This window comes from Aethalodelphis obliquidens, unplaced genomic scaffold (genome assembly GCF_003676395.1).
Source record: "Aethalodelphis obliquidens isolate GAN/ISIS:26980383/991018 unplaced genomic scaffold, ASM367639v1 scaffold46, whole genome shotgun sequence".
Lineage (NCBI taxonomy): Eukaryota > Metazoa > Chordata > Mammalia > Artiodactyla > Delphinidae > Aethalodelphis > Aethalodelphis obliquidens.
This window is the reverse complement of record NW_020837990.1, coordinates 3,445,838-3,471,636: the sequence shown is the minus strand read 5'-3', so window position 1 is coordinate 3,471,636 and position 25,799 is coordinate 3,445,838. Positions and strand designations below refer to the sequence as shown.

Below are 25,799 nucleotides of genomic sequence, written 5' to 3'. Positions count from 1 at the left end.
CAAGCTGCATGGTGCAGCCAAAAAAAAATTAGAACCAAATGAGTCCAGTAAAGTTACAGGATACAAAATCAATATACAAAAATCAGTTGCGTTTCTGTACACTCACAATAACTATCTGAGAAAGAAATAAAACAATCCCATTTACAGTAGTATCAAAAAGAATAAACTACTTAGGAATAAATTTAACCAGGAAGTAAAAACTGTAAGACATTGATGAAAGACATTGAAGATGACACAAATAAATGTAAAGATATTTCATGTTCATGAACTGGGAGAGTTGACATTGTTAAAATGTTTATACTGCCCAAAGCCATCTAAGGACAGACTGCAAACTCCATCAAAGTTGCATTTTTTACAGAAATAGAAAAACCAACCCTAAAATTCATATGTAACTACAAAAGACCACCAACAGACAAAGCAATCTTGAGAAAGAACAAAGGTGAAGACATCACACTTCCTGATTTCAAGGCAATTACTTCATGATACAGGCATAAAAAAAGACACAAAGACCAATGGAATACAATGGAGAGCCCAGAAATAAATACATACACAGTCATCCAATATTTGACAAGGGATCCAAGAATACTCAATGGGTAAAGGACAGTCTCTTCAATAAATCATGATGGGAAAACTGGATAATCACATGCAAATGAATGGAAATTGATCCCCTATCTAATACCACTCACAAAAATTATCTCGAAATGGATTAAGAGCTTAAATGTAATACGTGAAACCATAAAATTCCTAGAAGAAAACATAGATAAAAATCTCCTTGATACTGGTCTTAGCAAGGCTTTTTTGATATGACACTAAAAACACAAGCAGCAAAGGAAAGAAATCAATAAGTGGGAGTACATCAAAGTAAAAAGCTTCTGCACAGCAAAAGAAACAATGAACAAGATGAAAGGCAACCTATGGAATAGGAGAAAATATTTGCAAACCATCTCTCTGACAGGAAGTTAATATCTAAAATATAAAAGGAGCTCATATAACTCAATAGCAAAATTTAAAACTCACAAATAATTCTATTAAAAAATGAGCAACGGGCCTGAATAGATATTTTTCCAAATAAGACAAACAAATGACCAACAGGCACATGAAAATGTGCTCAACATCACTAATCATCAGAGAAATGCAAATCCAAACCACAGTGAGATATCACCTCACACCTGTTAAAATGGTCATTATCAGAAAAGATAAGAGATAACATGTGTTGGCAAGGATGTGAAGAAAGGGAACCCTTGTGCATTGTTGATGAAATATAAATTGGTGCAACCACTGTGGAAAGCAGTATGGAGTTTCCTCAAAAAATTAAAAATACAACTACCATACGATCCAGCAATTCCACTTCTGCGTAGAAATCCAAAGGAAATGAAATCACTATTCTGTGTTACCGCATCATTATTCACAATAGCCAAGACATGGAAACAATCTAAGTGTCTATAAATGGATGAATCTAGATTTAGATATAGATAGATATAGATATACACAGTGGAGTGTTTATTCAGCCTTTAAAAAAGGGAACTCTTGCCATTCTTGACAACATAAATGGACTTTGAGGGCATTATGCTAAATAGAATAAGTAGACAGAAAGACAAATGCTATATGATCTCACTTATAGTAAACTCTAAAATGGCTGAACTCATAGAAGCAAAGAGTAGAAGTATGCTTACCAGGGGCTGGGGATGGGGGAAGAGGAGATGTTGGCCAAAGGGTACAAACTTCAAATTATAAGAGGAATAAGTTTGCGGGGGGGCGGCTAATGTACAGTATGGTGACTATAGTTAACAACATTGTATCGTACACTTGAAAGTTGCTATAAGGTTAGATTTTAAATGTTCTCACAATAACAACAATGGTAATTATGTGAAGTGAAGGATGTGCTAACTAACCTTACTGTGGTAAACATTTTGCAATATATACATGTATCATCGCATTGTGCACCTTAAACTTATACCATACTATATGTCAATTATATCTCAATAAAGCTGGGTGGGGGGAGAATAATTAAGCTGTAAATTTCTTGGATTACAAAGTTTGAGTCTTACGGTTTGGCTTATTTCTAGCTCTGAGCTTAGTGTTTCGTAGCTCTTAGGCACAATTGATGAAGAAATACAACTTTATGGGATCTCAATCAGTTGGTAAAAAGCAACATTTCTGAATTTAAAGAAACATTCCCTAAGGGACATACAAATCACAACACCCATGTCTGGTTTAAACCAATGTAGACTGCTGGGTATACTTCTCACCAAATCATGCTTTTGAAATATTTATTTATACTTTCTCTGCTTTGAATAAATGGCTGTAAATGAATGAGAGACATTTTGATATGATCTGATCACTTAGGATAAATATTCTACTTACATAAGTACAAACTGCTGTTATTATTTCTGCACCTCACTCTCGAGGCCTGAGCCAGCTTTTTAATTTTACGTATAAATTTGCACACGAACTGGTTAGCCAAATGGATAAAGCAAAGGCAGTAAGCCAGGAAAATCTGCATCTGGATTCTCCGTAGGACTCTGGGAAAGTGCTGCCTTGCAGCCTCAGAGGCAAATTTATTTGTGTAGTACAGATGGTTGCCTCAGACAGTTTGTAACACAAATTGCGATTATAGTGTGTCATTCTCATTAATTTAGAACCATATCAGTTTTGTCCCAGTTACGAATGGATAAAAAGTCTGTTGATTTCAAACTTTCAATTACATACACATATATATATGTATAATAATATATATACACATACACATGTATGTATGTAGATATCTTAAAATATATCTACTTTAACTCAGGAGGTAAGATAAGGATATGTGACTGATTCTAACCCAAGTGTCTGCCTCCCTTATTTATTTATTTGTTTGTTTGTTTTTGGCTGCGTTGGGTCTTCGTTGCTGTGCGTGGGCTTTCTCTAGTTGCGGTGAGCGGGGGCTTCTCCTCGCTGTGGTGCGTGGGCTTCCCATTGTGGTGGCTTCTCTCGTTGCAGAGCACAGGCTCTAGGCGCACGGGCCTCAGTAGTTGTGCCACGTGGGCTCAGTAGTTGTGGCTCACGGGCTCTAGAGTGCAGGCTCAGTAGTTGTGGCACACGGGCTTAGTTGCCCCACGGCACCTGGGATCTTCCTGGACCAGGGCTCGAACCCACATCCCCTGCATTGGCAGGCAGATTCTTAACCACTGCGCCACCAAGGAGGTCCCTTTTTTTTTTTTTAATTTATTTTTTAAACTGAGGTATGGTCAATTTCCAATGTTGTGTTAATTTCTGCTGTACAGCAAAGTGATTCCGTTATACATATATATACATTCTTTTTTATATTCTTTTCCATTACGGTTTATCCCAGGATATTGAGTATAGTTCCCTGTGCTGTATATACAGTAGGACCTTGTTGTTTATCCGTTCTATATATACTAGTTTGCACCTGCTAGTGCCTCCCTTTCTTGAGGGAGCACTTTCCTCTAGCACATTTAGGGATTGGTATTAGGTTGGTTCCTGTTAGTCCTTGTAACATCTGCTACCTACTCCTCTCTTCTGTTTTCTGCTCATTTTATATCTGATCATTACTCAGATTAACTTCTCCTGATATGAAGCTGTTATATAGCCAAGAGGGTCTCCATGGAATCGTGCTTATGTGGATTCCGTTTGATGGAGAAGATCACGGGAAGCTCCTTAGAGGTACTTTCTCTTGAGCCAAGTCTTGTAGGATGCAAGGGAATAAGCTAGACAAGTGAAAATACTTTCCAGGGAGGGGACAGCATGATGTACTTATTCATTCAGGCGAAAGGGTGAATCTGGAGCTGAAAGGCAACACTGATCACCAGCACAGTACACCCCTAGACACACTGATCACCAGCACAGTACACCCCTAGACACATGAACCGTTTGGCTTACGTGGAGTTAAGACGTGAGCCTGCAGAAGTGACAAGACCATGAAGGGACTAGAGTATGTAATGAATATGATTATGCAGATACAGGCACTGTTGGCAGAATTCAGTGTGGTCGACAACTACTTCCCTTTACTTCATATATTGATTACTTTTTTTCTGCCTGAGTTAAACCCACCTCAGTCTTTCTGGCATGGGTGATCTAGCAGTCTAGTTCTGTCTCACCTAGTTAGCAGTGTTCTTGAGAGTATTATTAAAAGCCCTCTGGCTTGTCTCACATTCTCCCAGCCTCTTTTCCCAACAACTGCCTGATTTGCTCCCTATTTCTAAAATTAAACCAGTAAGAGTGAGAATTTAGATAATTCATCTCCTCTCTAGCAGAGCATTCCATGACCGACCATATCATGAGCTACTAGCCTGACTCTGGATTGGCTGCCCTTAGGTGAGGCCCCAGCCTCGGTGGTGGTAGGAGGGATGGGTGGGCTAAAGATGCAGAAACCACATGGTACAGAATGTGCTACCAAAGGCTGTTCCCTCAGCAGGAATTGTGAGCCGGGCCTGTCCCCTTTGACCAGGCCCTGGGTGTGGCAGGCACTGTACTGGCATGGGATCAAGGCCCAGCTCCATCACTCACTAGCTATGCTGCCTTGAATAAGTGACTTAATCTCACAGAGCAACTGGACCCAGATTCTTTAAACTGAGAATGAAAAATACTTAACTTGCAGAGTGAATATGAGCTTTGGAAATAAGTTTATATAAAGTATCTGCTTCATAGCCAGTGCTCAATAAATGGTGATACACACACACCAAACTTTACTTTTTTAATTTTTAAGAAGCACATCATGTTTAACCCAGTTTATAGATGATGCTTTTCTTAATCACTGCATTTATCATTGAACATTTTAAGTTTTTTCCAATTTCAACTTTATAATTTAACGCTATGGTAAACATCATCATGAATATAGTCTTACATTTTGAATTATTTTAAGATAAATCCTTATGATATGCTTCATTAGAACAAAGGATATGAATTTCTATGGATTTTTAATGCATATTGTCAAACAGGGATTCACAATGAATTAAAGATTAATTCTTAAAAATGTTGAGCTTAAAAATTATGATTTGGGCTTCCCTGGTGGTGCAGTGGTTGAGAGTCCGCCTGCCGATGCAGGGGACACGGGTTCGTGCCCCGGTCCGGGAAGATCCCACATGCCGCGGAGCAGCTAGGCCCGTGAGCCATGGCCACTGAGCCTGCGCGTCTGGAGCCTGTGCTCCGCAACGGGAGAGGCCACAACAGTGAGAGGCCCGCGTACCGCAAAAAAAAAAAAAAAAAATTATCTTGGAGACACACCTAAATAAATATTACACTTGCTTTTTTATCTTTTTCTTATTTATAGATGTAATTGGTATTTTATTGCTGTTTAGATTTGTGTTACTATGATTACCAATATTAGATTTAAAAATGTTTATTAGTTGATTTTCCTCTTGTGTAATTGGACTGTTCATGTACTTTACTGATGAGGTTTACAAAGTGTATATATTATATGCATATACTTACACACACACAAATATATATACACATATATTAATCTCATTTATGATACCATTATATATTAAAGTTTTATGCATAATTTCACATATTTATAGATTTTCCACTTTGCCATACTATTTGAAATTTCTATTTTTATATCAGTGCTAGATTTAAAATGCATTCTAATATATGGAATGAATAGTCCCTTTTCCTTACTTTCTTTTCTCTCCTTTTTGTTCTCTTTTTTTTTTTTTGATTATTTACCATCATCAAGATGGTTGCTTAGTGGGACTTCCCTAGTGGCACAGTGGTTAAGAATCTGCCTCCCAATGCAGGGTACATGGGTTTGAGCCCTGGTCCGGGAAGATCCCACATGCCACAGAGCAACGAAGCCCATGCACCACAACTACTGAGTTTGTGTCCCACAGCTACTGAAGCCTGCGTGCCTAGAGCCTGTGCTCCGCAACAAGAGAAGCCACCTCAATGAGAAGCCCGCGCACCACAACGAAGAGTAGCCCCAGCTCAGCACAGCTAGAGAAAGCCCACATGCAGCAACGAAAATAAATAAATTAAATAAATAAATAAATTTATAAATTAAAAAAAAAAAAGATGGTTGCTTAGTAAGACTAGTAAAGTGAGAGAAAATAAAATCCCTGACATCATGACTGGTAAAGAAAAAGTCAGGGAGAAAGTAGAAAATTGTTGGAATAAAAAAGGATATAACAAGTACACCAGGGATTTTTAAAATAAAAAAATACTGTGGACAACTTTCCGCCATTAAGTTAGAAAACACAGACAATTTCCTGCAAACACAAATGTTACTGACTAAAACTGACTTAAGGAAAAATGGAAAATTTCAATGTATCTAAAACCATGAAAGGAATTGAATTAGGAGTTTACAGTCTACAATCAGCAGAGTAGATAGATACGTTAAGTAAAAAGCCAACGAACTTATATGTAGCTTCTGAGTCACAGTGTTAGTTTCTAAATTAAGGATCAGGACATAATGAAACCTGATATAAGATTGATTTTATTAAAATTTGAAAGAGCCCTGTGATGCCCCTCTTTCTCTAGTGCCCTAATGCTATAGACTGGATATTTGTGCCCCCTCCCAAATTCATATGTTAAACCCTAATGTGATGATATTAAAAGGAGTGATTTGGGGGGAGGTGATTAAGTCATGAGGGTGGAGCCCTCATGAATGGAATTAGTGTCCTTATATAAAAGGCCCCAGAGAGATCCCTTACCTCTTTCTCTGTGTGAGGATACAGCAAAAAAAGATGGCCATCTACAAACCAGGAAGTGAATGTCTTCCATGTCTGTCTCACCAGACAATGAATCTGCCGGAGCCTTGATCCTGGACTTCCCAGTCTCCAGAACTGTGAGAAATAAATGTTTGTTGTTTATAAGCCAACCACTTTATGGTATTTTTGTCATAACAGCACAAATGAACTAAAACATCTGAACATGTGCTTATTTGCTTAATGGTTAATCTAGGGGTCTTTCTCTGTCTCTAACAATAGAAGATTTATCTAGATTAGTGTTTAATACTATTCATGTTATACTCTATTCTATGCACTGAAAGTTTGTCTTTCCCAAATTCATATGTTGAAGCCCTAATCCCCACTGTGATGATATTTGGAGGTAGGGCCTTTGGGAAGTAATTAGGTCATGAGGATGGAGCTCTCATGAATGAGATTAGTGCTCTTGTAAAAAGAAACATGAGAGAGATTATCTCTCTCTCTCTGCCATGAGAGGATACAGCAAAAAGGTGGCCATTGTAAACCAGGAAGAAGGCTCTCACCAAGAACTTGACCATGCTGACAAGTTGGACTTCCAGCCTCCAGAACCATGAGAAATACATGTTTGTTGCTTAAGCCACACAGTCTATGGTATTCTGTTCTAGCAGCCTGAACAGATAAAGACACTCTACCATACTAATACGAGAACGTAAAATCCAATCCTTCTTATGAATATCCATACTCTAAAATATATTTACACTTCTATAATTAAAATATTCAAGAAATTCATCTGGAGAAGGGTATTCAAGATCTAGCTTAGACATTGTGTAATTTATATATTGAGGGTTTTTCTTACTGTTCTATTGAAATATGCTCCACGATGCTTCCAGTTGGAAGAAATAGAAAAAACAACCAAGAGCATTTGACTCAAACACTAAAAAATTGACCAGCTGGCATATACACAAAGTCCAGAGATGGGTCAGCCTCCAGGGTTGGTTGTTTGAGCAACTCACTTGTGTCATCAAGAACATAGGTTCTTTCTATCTCTTTGCTCTGTAACCACAGGGTTTGTATCATTCTACAACTGGTGACTGGTTCCCCTCTGGGTTGTAGGACAGCTGCTGGTTACAGTAAGGCCCGCTGACTTCTTTATTTACATCCAGCAGATGAGAGAAATTGCCTCTCCCTAAGACAACAAATGGAAAGTCTTTATCTTCAGCCTTTGGGGGCCAGTTTACATCCCCTCACACAATGGTAGGGCTAGGTCCTTGAAGTAATCCCTGGCTTCCTGACCAGAGCCCATCAATGGAGCTCAGCTCACTTCCTCAAAGCTCACTGCTGCCACACAATGGGAAGGGAGAAGAAATGCTGAGGAAACAAGCATGCCATCCACTACAAAAGATCTGCTCAGGAAACACTCATGCTTTTGCTGAAGTGACACTTGATTGCATGTTCATTTGGGAGTTTGCTATACAAAAGGAATTACAGTGTTTCTTCCAATTAGAGTCAGAAGTAGATCCTGCAAAGGTCAAGTGCAGGTCAGAAATGCTGTTAGATTTCAGGCAATTTATAAAGTATCAAGGCTCCAATGTCAATAAATCGCCTAAACTGATTTTTTTCAACCTAATTGGAAAAACATGTCAGTTGTCAGATAAACCATTTAAAGCTAAAGGTGCAGCTAAGTATTAAGGGCAATGAATATATCCAAAGACATGCAAGAGAGATTCTTTCAATCCAGGCAAGACCATTCCCCTGACAATCTAAGGCTGCCTTATACCACAGCGTTGATTTATAGCCACTAAGATATAACATCCATTAGAAAGCATCAATGCTGTTTATCTGTAGGAAGCTTATTTATCAGTGTGATAGCACCTACATATATAGAACACACTATTTTCTCTTTAAAATTTGTATGAAGTCATACATGCACATTGTAACAAAACTCAATCAGCATCAATAAATAGTAAAAAACCAAATGTAAGTTTCTTTCTCACTTAATTTCCCCAGAGTGCCCTTCCCTAAAGGTTTATCAGTTTCTTGTATGTCCTTCCCCAGATAGTCTATATACGTGACAACATATACATCCTTTTAAAAACTATGAATGGGAACACATGCTACGTGCAGTTCCATCCCCTGCCCAATTTCATTTAACGATATGTTCGTATGTATAGAGGGACCTAAATCTTGAATAGCTGCCTGAGTATACGCCATGGCTCTAAAGCAGAGGTGAGAGCAGCACTGAGCTCAGGTGAAGAACGGGGTAGGAAGGAGTCATCCAATGCTCGGGCAGGGAAGATGCAGTTACTAACGGGAGGTCTGGAGGAAAGCACCGCAGCACCTGAAGTGAGGGGGGAAACCTGCCAACAAGGGGCAAAAGTGATCCAGATAAAGGAGGCTGGGGTCTCACAAATTACCTGAGGTTGAGTTTTAGTCTTTCAACCAGTTAGAGACAAACCAAAGAATTTTACCATGCGTCTGAAGACAAAGAGTTCTTCACTCAATCAATCAAGATTTTTTTTTCTACTTGTGTACGTGGTTTTTGAATGGGCTATTTTTTTTTTTTTTTTTTTTTTTTGCAGTACGAGGGCCTCTCACTGTTGTGGCCTCTCCCGTTGCGGAGCACAGGCTCCGGACGCGCAGGCTCAGCAGCCATGGCTCACGGGTCCAGCCGCTCCACAGCGTGTGGGATCTTCCCCGACCGGGGCACGAACCCGTGCCCCCTGCATCGGCAGGCAGACTCTCAACCAGTGCGCCACCAGGGAAGCCCTGGGCTATTTTTTTTTTAATATCTGGTAAAAAACGTAATTCGAAAAGATACAGGGACTTCCCTGGTGGTGCAGTGGTTAAGATTCCGTGCTTCCAACGCAGGGGGTGCAGGTTTGATCCCTGGTCGGGGAACTAAGTTCCCGCATGCCGCGCGGTGTGGTCAAAAAAAAGATACATGCACCCCAATGTTCACTGAATGGGCTATTTTTGAGTAAACGCCTTACATCCCAGGGTATTCCTTCAGCTGGAGTATTCCTGTATTTGAGATTCTCTATTTCACCACTAGATGGACCTATTTGATATTTTGTCTTCCAAGAAAGAGAATGGTTTTTTTATTCAGTGAGGTCTTCCTAGCAAGGATTTAGGCCACTGACCTTAACACAAGATTTATTTGAGCTTTTAAAAAAATAATTCATTCATACAAAATAATGAATAAACGGTACTCATATACTTAAGTGATGTTACTAAAAACAAATACCTCTAGGTTAAACCTCCTGGCTTAAGAAATAAAACACAACCTAATAAATCTTTTAAGCCCACCATGCCCCCTCTCTGAGCTTCTCCCTCTCCTTTTCATCCATACGAAACCAGCATTCTGAATTATAAATTACTAGCTACTTTAAAAAAGTTTTATTACGTATCCCTAAATAATATAATATTTAATTTTTACAGGTCTTGAAACTTATATAAAGAATTCATATGTATTTTTTAACGTTTTTCTCACTCATCTATTTCTGAGATTCCCCCATCTTGATATGCATATTTCTAGTGCATTTTTTAAAACTGCTCTATGATATTGTGTGGTATAAATGGATTAAAATTCATTTACCCATTTTACTGATTTGGGACTTGCTTTTATTTTCATTCAGCGCTATGATTTTAAGATTCTCATTTTCATTCATGCAGCTAAAACTTAGATAGGTTAAACGTTCTTGCTGTGTAGTCTAATAATTCCAATATCAATCTTGGGAGTCTGACACTTTAGTTTCTTATATTTTTTTCTGCTGACTTTTGTTTATTTGGGCTTGTTTCTTCATGTGTTTTAGTAATTTTTTTTTTTTAATTGTGAGTGCATGCTCCTTTGGTGGTAATTCTCTGAAAATAACGTTTTGTTTCTGTTTTCTCCTCCATGCTAATACATCTTTAATTAGCCAAAGAAGCTCTCTACTTCTCTCCTCTGGAAATCATCCCACCCATTGCTCTGTTGTCTTTGTCTCTGTCTTCAGCAATACTGAGGCAAGTACTCTTTCTTTGGTGCAGGGAAATGCATTGTTTGCTGTTTTCTCCAATGATGAATATGTTGGGAAAGCCTGGTGGCAAAGCTATTGCCATTGGCTTCCTACACATGACTCAGGTCAAGAGTCAGGTTCTCTCTCTTTCTGTGTGTGTGTGTGTGTGTGTGTGTGTGTGTGTGTGTATGTGTGTGTGTTGGTGATACCATCAATCTGTCCCAGGTTAGCACTCCCCATCAATGTACATGGGTTAGCAGAACTTGATGAAATGGCTAATTGATTTGGCCAAGGTCCAAATCAATCCAGAAGATGTCCATCTGGATGGTGCCCACAAAGATCTTCCTCACTTCACAGAACTTATACTTGGCCTCCTCGGGCACAACCTGATGAACAACTTGGGTCACAGATCAGATGGAAATTCCCACCACTCTTGTCCATGTTCATGACACCCATGAAACTGGCAGCGTAGCTTATATCAGCGTGCAGCCTGCCCTCAATCTTAAGGAACCATGGTGTGCAGATCTTCTTTACTTTCTCTCCTGTACTGACACACTTGAGTCCCTTCCTTTGTAAAATGATGAGAGGGCCCAGTTGATGCATGAACGGCAAAAACATCAGATAGGATGTCCAGCATCGAGTGATTTGGAACAGCTGTGTACTTCAGGACCGTAGGTCATGACTATCCTAGGCATAGGAAGAGCTGAAATCAATGTTTCACATGAATTACACAGGGAAGATTTGACCCACTAGTGCCAGGCATCTGGTATTCAGACCATGTAGGTAGCATGAATTATGTCTCCAAATCAGCACGAGTGTGAGCTTACTTTCTTTTCTTTCTTCCTTCCTTCCTTCCTTCCTTCCTTCCTTTCTTTCTTTTTCTTCCTTCCTTCCTTCTTCCTTTCTTCCTTCCTTCCTTCCTTCCTTCCTTTCCTTCCTTCCTTCCTTCTTTCCTTCGTTCTTTCCTTCTTTCCCTCTTTCTTTCTCTTTTGATCTTTCTTTCCCTGCTTATCCTAGAGCCACATGCAAACAGACAAACCTCCCTTTGAAACATTACTTTCTACATCAACCCTTCTTAGAGTTCTGGCTTATGCTAGAATCTTGGATTCTACTTCCCACCCTTCTTTGGATCCAGACTTTGTCTCCTATTCATTAGAGGCCATTAAAAGCCGAGGCCTTCTCAGTTCAAGTCACAAGGGTAGTTGCTACCACCCTAACAATAACAACAAACCAGATAAGCTACAAAATCATAATTTTTTAAACCCACCAGAGATCTGAGGACAGAACTAAATCTAACCAAATGAAAATCTAGAAAGTAAAGAGGCCTTTCTTTAAGAGTAGAGACCTATAGGTGTTTTCATTCTAGCAGAGCAACTGCAAGAGGACAGAATACTTCATAGTAGGTGATAAAGAGAAACCAGCCATATTTTAATGAATTTATAAAGACCGCATGTGAGCTTCCATGATGCATTAGAATCCCAAGGAACCCGGCCACGGAAAGAGTATCACCTACCTGCCACTATTTCCCACAGGCCTTCATCAAGGGCACATAGATAGTATGCTGAAGGCTGAAAGGAGAGCAAAAGAGCTTAGAGAGATCCCGTAGAAGGTGCTCAGACCTCTTCCGAGTTGAGACAGTGGCCCATTGCAGAGAAGTAGCAAGGCGGAAAGAGGAGATGAGAAATCTCTCTGCAGCACTTGGGCTTTTACTGAGTGCAAAGCAGTAACTGCCAGACTGAAAGCAGGACAGTAGAGCATAGGGAGATCTCCTTGGGTACATAAAGGTAGGGATGGAACTGAAGGACAAAGAGATACTTCCAGTGACTTGAAAAGCTAGAATTCAGACTGTTAAGCAGAGAGAGAAATCACTCATGGTTCAGAAAGCTGTAGATTAACAAAGAAACATCTGATGTCTCACTGGTGCTTATTTGGCGCTTCTACAGGGCCAGGGATTCTTAGCCTCCTGATAGAATCAGGGATGAGCGATTTTCTGGAGGAAATATTATGTATTTCAGCCACTGACGCTCTTTTATACACTATGTCCAATGTACGCTGAAGACTATGAGACACACAAAGAAGCAGGGAAATGGACCCCATGATCATGGGAGGAAAGAAGCAGACTGGGAGATGAATCAGATATCGGAATTATGAGAGAGGGACTTTAAAATAACTAGAAAAATGTGTTAGAGGACCTACTAGAAAAGCCGGAGAACTTTCACAAACATATGGGGAATGTCAGCAGAGAGATGGAAATGATAAAAACGGATCATGTGGAAGTGCTAGAAATGAAAAATATGCTATTATAAGTGAAGAATTTATTTGACGGAATCAGAAGCAGCCTGGACACCAAGGAAGAAAAAGATCTATAAAGTTAAAGAAATTATATAAACTGAAATGAAAAAATAAAAATGAGAGAAAATACAATAAAGTATCTGAGATCTGTGAGACACACAGATGTAATAATTAGAGTATGACAGGAAAAGGAGAGAGAATGGGGCCGAAGAAACCATTGAAGAGATAATGGCTGAGACTTTTCCAAAATTTTTTAAAGGTTTCGATTAGCAAACTCTGAGCATGTGTGTGCATGCGCGCGCACACACACACACACACACACACACACACACACAACACCACACACCTAGGCACATCAGACTCAAACTGCCGAAAACCAAGATAAAGAGGAAATCTCAACAGCAGCCATTATATATTACATACAAGGAAACAACAATAAGAATGATTGCTGACTTCTTATTAGAAACAAGGTGGACCAGAGACAGTGAAAAGACAACTTTAAGCACTTGAAGAAGAAAAAGACAACCTAGAATTCTACATGCAGCAAAATATATCCTGCAAAAGCAAACGTAAAATAAAGACATTTTCAGATTGACCAAAGTGAAGCAATTTCATCTCCAGAAGAGCCGCACTACAAGAAATGCTAAAAGAGTTACTCAGGCTAAAGAGAAATGATGTGGAATGGAAATTTAGAGCTGAAGGAAGGAATGAAGAACACAAGAAAAGTATGTGGGTAAATAAAAAAAGACCGATTTCATTATGTTTAAGAGATAGACATACACTTATATCTAAACTGCTTTAAGAGACTATGGGCTACTTAAAGCAAAAACAATAACAATGTTTTGTGGTGTTTATAGCGTATGTAGAAGTAAAACACACGACAGAGCACAAAGGAAGAGGAGATAAATAGAACCATATTGTTGTAAGGTTCTTATACTGCTCACAAAGTAGTATAATACTATTTAAAAATAAACTATGGTAGGGCTTCCCTGGTGGTGCAGTGGTTGAGAGTCCGCCTGCCGATGCAGGGGACACGGGTTCATGCCCCGGTCCGGGAAGATCCCACATGCCGCGGAGCGGCTGGGCCCGTGAGCCATGGCCGCTGGGCCTGCGTGTCCAGAGCCTGTGCTCCGCAATGGGAGAGGCCACAACAGTGAGAGGCCCGTGTACCGCAAAAAAATAAAATAAAATAAACTATGGTAAGTCAAAGATGTATATTGTAATCTTTAAAACACCACTAAAAAAATTCCTCAAATAGGAATAGCTAGAGAAGGTAAAATGGAATTCCAGAGAATATTCAATTCATTTAAAACAGGGCAGAAAGGCCTGGACCAGCTTCGGAGCAATGAGTGGGTCAGTGGGTGATGAGTGGGGGCTAGGTGCAGTGGCCAGGGGCTGGGGGTAGACAGCCTGCCCCTCACGCCCAAGATCCTCAACTTGTCACGAGGCAGCAGTGTGCTGGGGGACTGGTAGCACCAGGAGTGACTGTAACTGCAGAAGTTGAATATCCAGGACAAGCTGAGGCCCTTCATCAGGAAGAGGAGCCCCCAGAACATCTAGCTTTGAAGGCTTGCGTGTGGGAGAGTTGGAGAGCTGTAAGGAGCAGAGACTCCACTCTTAAAAGGCTAAAAACTCACATGCTCCGAGACCCAGTATGGAGGCAGTTATTTGAAAGATGCCTAGGTCAGACCCACTTGCTGATCTTGGAGAGCTTCCTGGAGAAAGAGGAGGCAGCTGGGACTCCCCGTGGGGACACAGATGCTGGAGGCAGACATTTCGGGGAGGTCACTCCACCACAAGGACCTTGGTGCTGGCAAGTGCCACTTTGGAGCCCTCCCTCTAGCCTTAGTGCCAGGGGATTCCCTACCCACCAGACAGCTGGCACCAGCACTGAGACACCCCCAGGCCGCACAGCCAGCCACCCCAAGACCTGGCCCCATCCACCCGCAGCTGGCAGGCTCCAAACCAGGCAGGGTTGGCAGCCAACTGGGCCAGGGACCAGCCTCACTTACCAGTGTGTCCATAGTAGTTGGCTCCACCACATCAGAAGGGCACACAGGGGGTGCTCCTAGAGCACATAGCTCAAGGGACCAGAAGGGTGTGTGCTGCTGGACCCCATAGGACATCTCCTGCATAAACCCACTTCTCCAAGATCAGGAAATGTAACCAATCTATGCAATACCTACAAATAAACACAGAGAATCAGGTGAAATGAGGCAACACAGGAATATGTTGCAAACAAACGAACCAGATAAAATCCCAGAAGAACTAAGCAAAGTGAAGATAAGCAATCTACCCAATAAAGAGTTCAGGATAATAATCATAAAGATGTTCAACAAACCTGGGAGAAGAAAAGATGTACACAGTGAGAAGTTTTACAAAGACTTAGAAAATATAAACAAGAAGAACCAAACAGAGCTGAAGAGTACAATGACTGAAAAATTACACTAGAAGGAATCAACAGATTAGATGATACAGGAGAACAAATCAGTGAACTGGAAGACAGAGTAGTCGAAATTACCCAAGCGAAGCAGAAAAAAGAAGAAGAAATTGTTCTAAATGAGAATAGTTTAAGAGACTGCTATGACACCATCAAGCATACTAACATTCACATTACAGGGGTCCCAGAAGCAAAAGAGAGAGAGAAAGGGGCAGAGAATTTATTTGAAAAGATAAAAGCTGAAAACTTTCCTATCCTGGGAATGGAAACAGGCATCCAGGTCCAGGAAGCACAAAGAATTCCAAACAAGATCAATCCCAAAAGGAATGCACCAAGACACACTGTAATTAAAATTGCAAAACTTAAAGATCAAAAGAGAATCTTAAAAGCAGTAAGGGAAAAGCAACCAGTTACATACAAGGGAACTCCCATAAGACTATCACTGACTTTCAGTAGAAAGTTTCAGTAGAAACTCTGCAGGTCAGAAGGGAGTGACATGATATAATTAGAGTGATGAAAGGAAAAAACCTACAGCCAAGAATACTTGGCAAGGCTATCATTCAGATGAAGGAGAGATAAGAGTTTTACAGGCAAGCAAAAGCTGAGAGTCCAGCACCACTAAATTGGCTTTACAAGAAATGTTAAAGGGACTTCTCTAAGTGGACAAGAAAAGACTACAACTAGAAATATGAAATATGAAAATTACAAAAGGAAAAATCTCATTGGTAAAGGCAAATATATGGTAAATGTAGTAGATGAGCCACTTTTAAAGTTTAAAGGTTAAAATAAAAATTAAAAGACAAAAGTAGTAAAATCATCTACAGCCACATTAAGTAGTTAAGATATACACAAAACAAAAAGATGTAAAATATGAAGTCAAAAACATTAAACTTGGGGGGGGGGGCGGAGAGTAAACATGCAGGGTTTTTCTTAATGCATTTGAATTTAAGAGATCAACTTAAAAAATTTTTCTTGTATATAAAACACATGGTAACCACAAACCAACATATAGTAGATACACACAAAAAAAGAAAGAGGAATCCAAACATAACACTAAAGACAGTCATCAGATCACAAGGGAAAAGAACATAAGAAGAAAAAAGGAATACAAAACAAACAGAAAACAGTTAACAAAATGGTAATAAGTACATACATATCAATAATTACTTTAAATGTAAATGGACCAAATGCTCCAATCAAAACACAGAGTGACTGAATGGATACAAAAACAACACCCATATGTATGCTGCCTACAAGAAACTTGCTTGAGATGTACAGAAACACACATACTGAAAGTGGGGGGGATGGAAAAAGGTATCCATGCAAATGGAAACAAAATGAAAGCTGGGGTAGCAATACTTAGACAAAATAGACTTTCAAACAAAGACTATAATAAGTGACAAAGACATTACATAATGATAAAGGGATCAGTATATACAATTGTAAATATATATGCACCCAACCTAGGGATCACCTAAATACGTACAGCAAGTATTAACAAACATAAAGGGCGAAATTGACATAACACAATAAAGCCAGCATCACCTGTATACCAAAACCAGACAAAAGCACAACAAAAGAAGAAAATTTCAGGCCAATATCACCGATGAACACAGGTGCACAAATCCTCAACAAAATATTAGCAAACCAAATTCAATAATACATTAAAAGGGTCATTCACCATGATCAACTGGGATTTAACCCAGGGGTGCAAGTATGGTTCAATATTTGCAAATCAATCAATGTGATACACCACATTAACAAATTGAAAAATAAAAATCATATGATCATCTCAATAGAAAAAGCTTTTGACAAAATTCAATGTCCATTTATTATATTGATAAAACCTCTCAACAAAATGGGTATAGAGGGAACATACCTCAACACAGTAAAGACCATATATGACCATATATGACAAGCCCACAGCTGATATCATATTCAACTGTCAAAAGCTAAAAGCTAAGATCAGGAAGAAGACAAGGATGCCCACTCTCACCACTTTTGTTCCAACATGGTATTGGAAGTCCTAGACTTTCAACCAGAAAAGGAGACAAAATTAGAGACATCAAATTAGAAAGGAAGAAGTAAAACCATCACTGTTTGCAGATGACAGGATACTATACATGAAAATCCTAAAGATGCCTCAAAAAATCTATTAAAAATAATAAATAAACTCAGGAAAGTTGCAGGATACAAAATTAACATACAGAAATCTGTTGCATTTCTATACACTAACAACAAACTATAAGGAAGAGATTTTTTTTTTAAATCTCATTTACATTGCATCAAAAAGGATAGAGTACCTAGGAATAAATCTAACCAAGGTGGTAAAAGACCTATACTTGGAAAACTATAAGACATTCATGAAAGAAACTGTAGATGACACAAATAGATGGAAAGATATACCGTGCTCATGGACTGGAAGAATTAATGTCAGTAAAATGATCATATTCCCCAAGGCAATGTACAGATTCAGTGTAATCCCTATCAAAATACCAATGGCATTTTTCACAGAACTAGAACAAATAATTCTAAAATTTGTATGGAAACACAAAAGACCCCAAATAATCTTGAGAAGGAAGAAAAAAGCTGCAAAGTATCATGCTCCCTGATGTCAAACTATATTAAAAAGCCAGAGTAATCAAAACAATATGGTACTGGCACAAAAACGGACACATAAATCAATGGAACAGAGTAAGAGAGCCAGAATTGAACCCACACTTACATGAGCAATTAATCTATGACAAAGGAGGCATCATACAATGGGGAAATGACAGCCTCTTCAATAAATAGTATTGGGAAAACTGAACAGCCACATGCAAAAAAAATCTAACTGGACTACTTTCACACACCAGATACAAAAATAAATTTTAAATGGATTAAGGACATAAATGTAAGACCTGAAACCATAAAACTTCTAGAGAAAACATAGGCAGTATGCTCTTGACATCAGTCTTAGAAACATTTTTTTTTTGATATGTCTCCTCAGGCAAGAGAAACAAACCCAAAAATAAACATTAAACTAAATGGGATTACATCAAACTAAAACTCTCCTGTACAGCAAAGAAAACCATTAACAAAATGAAAAGACAACCTACTGAATAGGAGAAATATTTGCAAATGATATATCCAATAAGGGGTTAATATCCAAAATATGTAAAGAACTTATACAACTCAACAACGTAAAAAAAAAACCTGATTTTAAAACGGGCAGAGGAGTTGAAGAGACATTTTCCCAAAGAAGACATACAGATGGTCAACAGGCACATGAAAAGGTGTTCAACATCACTAATTATGAGGGACATGCAAATTAAAACCACAATGAGATATAACCTCCACATGTTAGAATGGCTATTATCAAAAAGGTAAGAAATAACAAATGGCGACAAGGATGTGGAGAAAAGGGAACCCAACTACACTGTTGGTGGGAATGTAAATTGGTACAGCCACTATGGAGAACAGTATGGAGGTTCCTCAAAAAATTAAAAATGGAACTAACTACTGTATGATCCAGCTATCCCATTTATGGGTATTTATCCAAAAAATATGAAAACACTAATTAGAAAAGATATATGCACCCCTATGTTCAGCACAGCATTATTAACAAGAGCCAAAATATGGAAAAAACCTAAGGGCCCATCAGTGGATGAATAGATAAAAAAAGATGTGGTATATATGTACAATGGAATACTACTCAGCCATAAAAAAAGATGAAATCTTACCATTTGGACAACAAAAATGAACCTCAAGGTATTATGCTAAGAGAAATAAGTCAGACAGAGAAAGACAAATACTGCATGATTTCTTTTATATGTAGAATCTAAAAAACAAACAAAGAAAAAAAACCAAAATAAATTAACAAACTAAACCAAGCAAAAGCAAATACATAGATACAGACAACAGAGTAGTGGTCACCAGAGAGGACGGGGCAAAATGGGCAAAGGGGATCAAATGTATGGTGATGAATGAAAACTAAATTTTGGGTGGTGAGCACGCTGTAGGGTACACAGAAGTAGAAATATAATGTTGTACACATGAAACATATAATGTTATAAGCCAATGTTACCTAAATAAACAATAATTTTTTTAAAAAGAAGTAAAATGACAAGATTAGGGCTTTAAAATCTTGGGTCAAAGTACCAAGAGAGAACCATAGAACTTCTAGGAATCCCTTGAAAAAGTCTCTTATCTTTTGTAGTTTCAGGGGTTGATATGTCCAAAAAAACAAACAAACAAAAAACCCAAAACATTTAAATTATTATACTGAAGATTGCAGAATTACAATATAAACAGCAGTCACTTCCTTGTCAAGTCTCTTATGTGAAACTTTGGATGTTAATTGAAAAGGAGTGAGATCCTGAATACTGAAATGATTATATTTACGTGTGCATTCCAATGAACTGAGAAGCCTGAACATCTGCATTCTTCTGTTCCAGTGAAATTAGCACTTCCTTCCTCCCAGGCCTGAAGACCCCACAATTTTTCCCCTTAAAGCGGATCCTGATTCTCCTCAAATGCACCTCCACCATCTCTCATTGCTTCTAGATATAAAACTAGAGTTATATTCTATTGTAATCTAGGGCAGGGATTGGCATTTTTTCTTTAAAGAGCTGCATAGAAAATATTTTAGGCTTGCAGGCCATAGAATCTCCGTTACAACTATTCAACACTGTTGTTGCAAAAGCAGATATAAACAATATGTTAAAAAATGGGCATCATAGTATTCTGATAAAACTTTATTGACAAAAACAGGTTGTCATCTCACAAGCCAGAGTTGGCTAATCCTTGCTCTATGGGGATGTGTACAAGGACTGACCCAGGAAGGTCATCAAAAGGATTGCAGTATTTTGCCAATTTATATGAACAAAAAGCTGAGACTGAATTTTAAGAGCACTAGACCAGGTAGGAATTTACTGATAAGGGTAAATGTAGCAGAGCTTCTGTTTTCAATGTTTAGCTTGAGCAGCTAGGAGTGGCACCTACTCCTGATGAATTGTCAGCTCTCCTTTAACTCATCCCTATCACCAGTTAGTTAAGGAAGGAAAAACGCGGAACTAGTTTGCAGATGATGATACACAATAAATTGCTATCAGCCAGAAGTGGATAGCTGTAGCGTTAATAGCTGCACTCGGAGTAGCCCTGAATGACAATGAGGAAAAGGGACACTCCCACTGGGAGCATTCATCTCATATAAGCAGTGCATCTAGTTGTTCAGTTTGCCCAGAAAGAGAGATCACCAGATCTATACAGACCTATTTAGATTCGCGGGCAGGGGCTAACACTTTGGCCACATTGTCAGGCACTTAGAGGGAACAAGATTGGAAAACTGGTGACAAGGAGGTCTAGGGATCAACTTCGCACAATGGACACAGTGTACGAGGACATTTGAGTCTCAAGTGAATTCATAGATCATTCATTGCTGAGGCAGCTTTCAATAATTAGGTGATCAAGATGTCCTGTTCTGTAGGTCATTAGCAGCCTCCTTCCATGGCCATTCAAGTATTTGCTCCGCAAGTTCAAGTAAAGTGGGCGGATGGCACACACCGAGGTTTTGCTGGGATCACCGACATGCGTGTTCCTCACTAAGGTTCATCTATCTAAGCCAGTGTGAAGGCCCAACTGTTAACATAAATAAATGCTGAGCTCCTGACATGGCACAATTCCTTTGAGGGTACAGTTATCCACAGGGTAATAGGTTGATTTCCTTAGAAATCATCATGGGAAGGGCAGTAATTTGTTTTCACCGGAATAGATACTTATACTGGATAGTTGTATGCTTTCCCTGGCCACAGCTCTTCTGCTAGCAACACCACGCACAAACTTCCAAATGACGATTTACCACCGTGGTATCTCATGCAACACAGCTTCTGACAATGGATTCCATTCTACAGTAAAAGAAGTGATCGTACCCACAGGATTCGCTTATCTTACCATGTATCCCATCAACACAAAGCAGCTGGCAGTACAGAACAGTAGAATGGCCTGTGGAAGATTCAATTATAGCTGAATAAATTCAACTCAGTTCAGGTTCAGTGACAACAAGATGAGGGGTTGACATGCCCTCATACAAAATATGGTATATGCTCTAAACCAGCAACAATCTATAATACTGTTTCTCCCATAGCCAGAGTATAATTTTTTCTCTCTCTCTCCCTTTTACTACTCTTCTATATAAGTCATAATGGTGAATATTAACATTTTAATTTGCAGTTACATATCAAAGGATGATTGTGATTGTATTAGAAAAGAATGATTATTACCCAGATATAGTTAGTGACTCATGGAACGCTGAGACTTCACTTTTGGGGGAAGAGGGTGGATGTTTTTGTTTGAAGAAGTGATAACTGCATCATATTAGGCAGAAATGGGATGCTTTGTTATTACTTTTGTATGGAAGATAAATATGGACAGGAGGGGGTGTAAGAATGTTGCGTAACCCAGTGGTTGGATGGTACCATACTGTCTGCTGTTAACTCAGCACTGTCCTCACCCCTTTCTATCCTTTCCTCTTTAAGGGGCTGGAAGGATAATGACATTGCCAAGAATTCCTTGCCAATAAGGTTCCAATTTATAGGCCATTAGAAAGATGGAAGAGAAGTATAAACTAGCATTTCTCCTCTCAAGAAGGTAGATGCACCGGCAAGAGGCAGATGCGAAGTTTGCAAAAGCTTTTGGATGAACTTCTGCAAATCACCCAATTCAGTGTTATGGGCAGCTGAGATCACTGGCAACTGTTACCCTGATTCTCTACTTTATGAGTGTCTGAAAGGCAGCACCCACTCTCCCTTGACTCTCACTGCCCCTCCCACTTTGATGATTTTATAAGCATCAATTCACTGTACTAAAGCCCTTACTATTAAAATATCTAGAATGGTTTGTGTTTTCCTGAATGAACTGGGACATCTATATGCAATAAAACATCCATGATATATATACATACATAATGATCATAATATCCAACTAAAATAATTTATAGTTCAATTTTTCTAATACAAGCTTGTTTTCTAGTTCTTGTACCTGAAATATGAGTCTGAAGAGCCGATATGAATGACCTCATTCAAGGTTTCTCAGTATCAGCACTACTGGCACAGTGGGCTGGATAATTCTTTGTCATGAGGGCCAGTCTTGTGTACTGTAGGTTTAGCAGCACCCCTGGCCTCTACCCATCAGATGCCATTAGCACTACCTCCCTCCGCTCCCAAATTGTGACCAAGTAAAATGTCTTCATATATTTGCAAATGTCCTCTGGAGGGGCAAAATCACCCCAGTTAAGAAATATTGGTATACAGGAACTATCTGCACTGTTTTCACAAATTTTTTGTAAGTCTAAAATCATTCCAAAATAACAAGTTAACAAAACAATCTTCCAGGCACACATTGATTAGCTAGTGAAGTCTTCAAGATATTTAAGGAAAGAAATAACACCAATCTCACACAAACTCTTCAAAGACTAGTAAAATAAATAATATTTTTCAATTTATTTTGAGGCCAGCATAAGCTTCATACTCAAATCTGTCAGAAATATTCTAAGAAAGGAAAATTACAAGCTAATTTCACCCAAACACATAGACAAAAAAACCTTAAACAAATATTAGCAAAGATTATTTTGGCTAGATATAAAAGACTACATCAAGGCTCAGTTACGTTTACTTCAAGAATGCAAAGTTGGTTTAATACTTTAATGCAGTCAATGCAAATTCACTACATCAACAGAACAAAGGTGAAAAATCATGTGGTTGTCTCAATAGATGCAAAAAGAGCATCTGATAAAATTTTCAAAATTATTCATAATAAAATATCTTAGCAAATCAGGAATAGAAAGAAACTTCCCTAATCTGATCATAGGTGTCAATAAAAAATTATAGCAAACATGGCATTTGAAGCAAAAGACTGGAAGCTTAATTCTTGAGAACAGGAATAAGACAGAGATATTCACTACCAACAATTCTATTTAATATTGTACCAGAGGCCCCCAGTCAATGTAATAAGGAAAGACAAAAAAATAAGTGGATTGGAAATATGAATATCATTATTCATATAGGACAAGATCACATATGGAAAGCCAACAGGTCTCTAGAAAACTATTAGAACTAATGAACAGATTTAGCAAGATTGCTGGATATGAGATCAGTATACAATAATAAATTGTATAAAATAAAAAAATTTAAATACAGTAATACAATTTGCCCTTGGTATTTATCCAAAGGAGTTGAAAACTTATATCCATACAAAAATCTGCACACAGATGTTTACAGCAGTTTTATTCATAACTGACAAAATGTGGAAGCAATCAAGATATCTATCTTCAGTAGGTTAATGGATAAACTGTGGTACATACAGACAATGGAATATTATTTAGCACTAAGAAGAAATGAGCTATCAAGCCATGAAAAGACATGGGGGAACTTTAAATGCATACTATTAAGTGAAAGAAGTCAATCTGAGAACAGATCTAACTGTATGATAATATGATATTCTGGAAAAGGAAATACTATGAAGACAGTAAAAAAAAAAAAAAAAATCAGTGGTTGCCAGGGGTCGTGGGGGGCAGGAGAGGAATACAGTGGAGAGGGATGCATAGGTGAGCACAGAGGATTTGCGGGAGGTGGCAGGGGGACAGTGAAAATACTCTTTATGATACTAAGATGATGGATACATGTCATTATACATTTGTCCAAACCCATAGAACGTACAACACCAAGAGCGAACCCTACTGTAAACTATGGGCTTTGGGTGATTATGATATGTAGGTCCATCAGTTGTAACAAATATACCACTCTCGTGGAGGATGTTGATAATGCAGGAGGCTACGCATACTTAGGGGCAGGGTGCGTAAGAGAAATCTCTGTATCTTTCTCTTAATTTTGCTGTGAATCTAAAACTGCTCTTAAAAAAAGTTTTTTAAAAAAGCAAAAAAATTTAAATAGCTTCAAAGGCATCAATCATCTAGGAAGGAATCTAATGAAAGCTGCAAGATTTCTACAAAAAAAATATTTAACATTATTGAAAGAAATTAAAGGACACCTTTAAAAAAATGGAAGGTTCATGTTCATGAGTCGAAAGACTCAATGTTGTGGAAGAATCAAGGCACCCCGTAACAATCTATAGACCCAAGGCAATCACAATCAAAATGCCAGAGGATTTTTTTTGTTAAAATTGACAATCCGGGGCTTCCTTGGTGGCGCAGTGGTTGAGAGTCCGCCTGCCGATGCGGGGGACACGGTTTCGTGCCCCGGTCCGGGAAGATCCCACATGCTGCGGAGCTGCTGGGCCCGTGGGCCATGGCCGCTGGACCTGCGCATCCGGAGCCTGTGCTCCGCAACGGGAGAGGCCACAACGGTGAGAGGCCCGCGTACCGCAAAAAAGAAAAATAATAATAATAAAATTGACAATCTGGGGAATTCCCTGGTGGACCAGTGATTAGGACTCAGCATTTTCACTGCCATGGCCTGGGTTTGATCCCTGGTCAGGGAACTAAGATCCCTCAGGCCACGTGGTGTAGCCAAAAAAATAAATAATAATAATAATATTGACAATCTGATCAGAAAATTTACATGAAAATGCAAAAAGGCCAGAACAGCCAAGATGACCCTTAAAGAGAACAAAGTTAGAGGGTTTATATTACTGGATATCAAGTCTTATCATAAACCTTCAGGAATGAAGACGATGTGCTTTAGTGCAAGAATAGTTAGAAAAAGCAATCAAACAGATTCTAGAAACAGACCTTATATATATGGATACGTGGAGTGTTGACAAAGATGGCACTACAGAGTGATGAGGAATAGACTTTTTTTTTTTTTTTCCCAGTAAATGGTGTTGGGTTAATTGGATAGTCATGGGTTGGGGTGGGTGGGGGATGAGTCTTGACTCTTATATCATACCGTACATAAAAATTAATTTCAGGTGGATTGTAGCTCTAAATGCAAAAACTAAGACAATGTTTTCAGAAGATAATTTAGAATGTCTTCGTGACTTTGGGGTAAGCAAAGATTTCTTAAATAGAATCCAAAGAACACCAAATATAAAAGAAAGATTGATACTTTGACATTAGAACTGCGAATCATCCTCAAAAAACTAAAAATAGAGTTGCCATATGATCCAGCAATCCCACTCCTGGGCATACATCAGGACAAAACTCTAATTTGAAAAGATACATGCACCCCTATGTTCATAGCAACACTACTTACAATAGCCAAGACATGGAAACAACCTAAATGTCCATCGACAGATGAGTGGATAAAGAAGATGTTGTATATACATATACAGTGGAATATTACTCAGCTATAAAAAAGAATGAAATAACGCCATTTGCAGCTACATGGATGGACCTAGAGATTATCATACTAAGCAAAGTAAGTCAGAAAGAGAAAGACAAATACCATATGATATCACTTATATGTGGAATCTAAAATATGACACAAATGA

At 38.7% G+C, this 25,799-nt stretch overlaps 1 long non-coding RNA gene across 4 annotated transcripts in view; it reads right to left on the bottom strand.

Annotated features, from left to right (window-relative positions):
- The window catches only part of LOC113607048 (uncharacterized), a 92,562-nt gene that overhangs the window by 54,840 nt on the left and 11,923 nt on the right, over nt 1-25,799 (bottom strand). For 3 of the 4 annotated variants that reach the window (XR_003427792.1, XR_003427793.1, XR_003427790.1), the window contains exons 2-3: nt 14,947-15,116; nt 6,654-6,785 (exon numbers count right to left, since the gene is read on the bottom strand). This is a non-coding gene — a long non-coding RNA (uncharacterized LOC113607048). Of the gene's footprint in view, nt 1-6,653; nt 6,786-14,946; nt 15,117-19,096; nt 19,202-25,799 lie in introns of those variants that run through there. The other variant, XR_003427791.1, reaches the window with a different exon arrangement.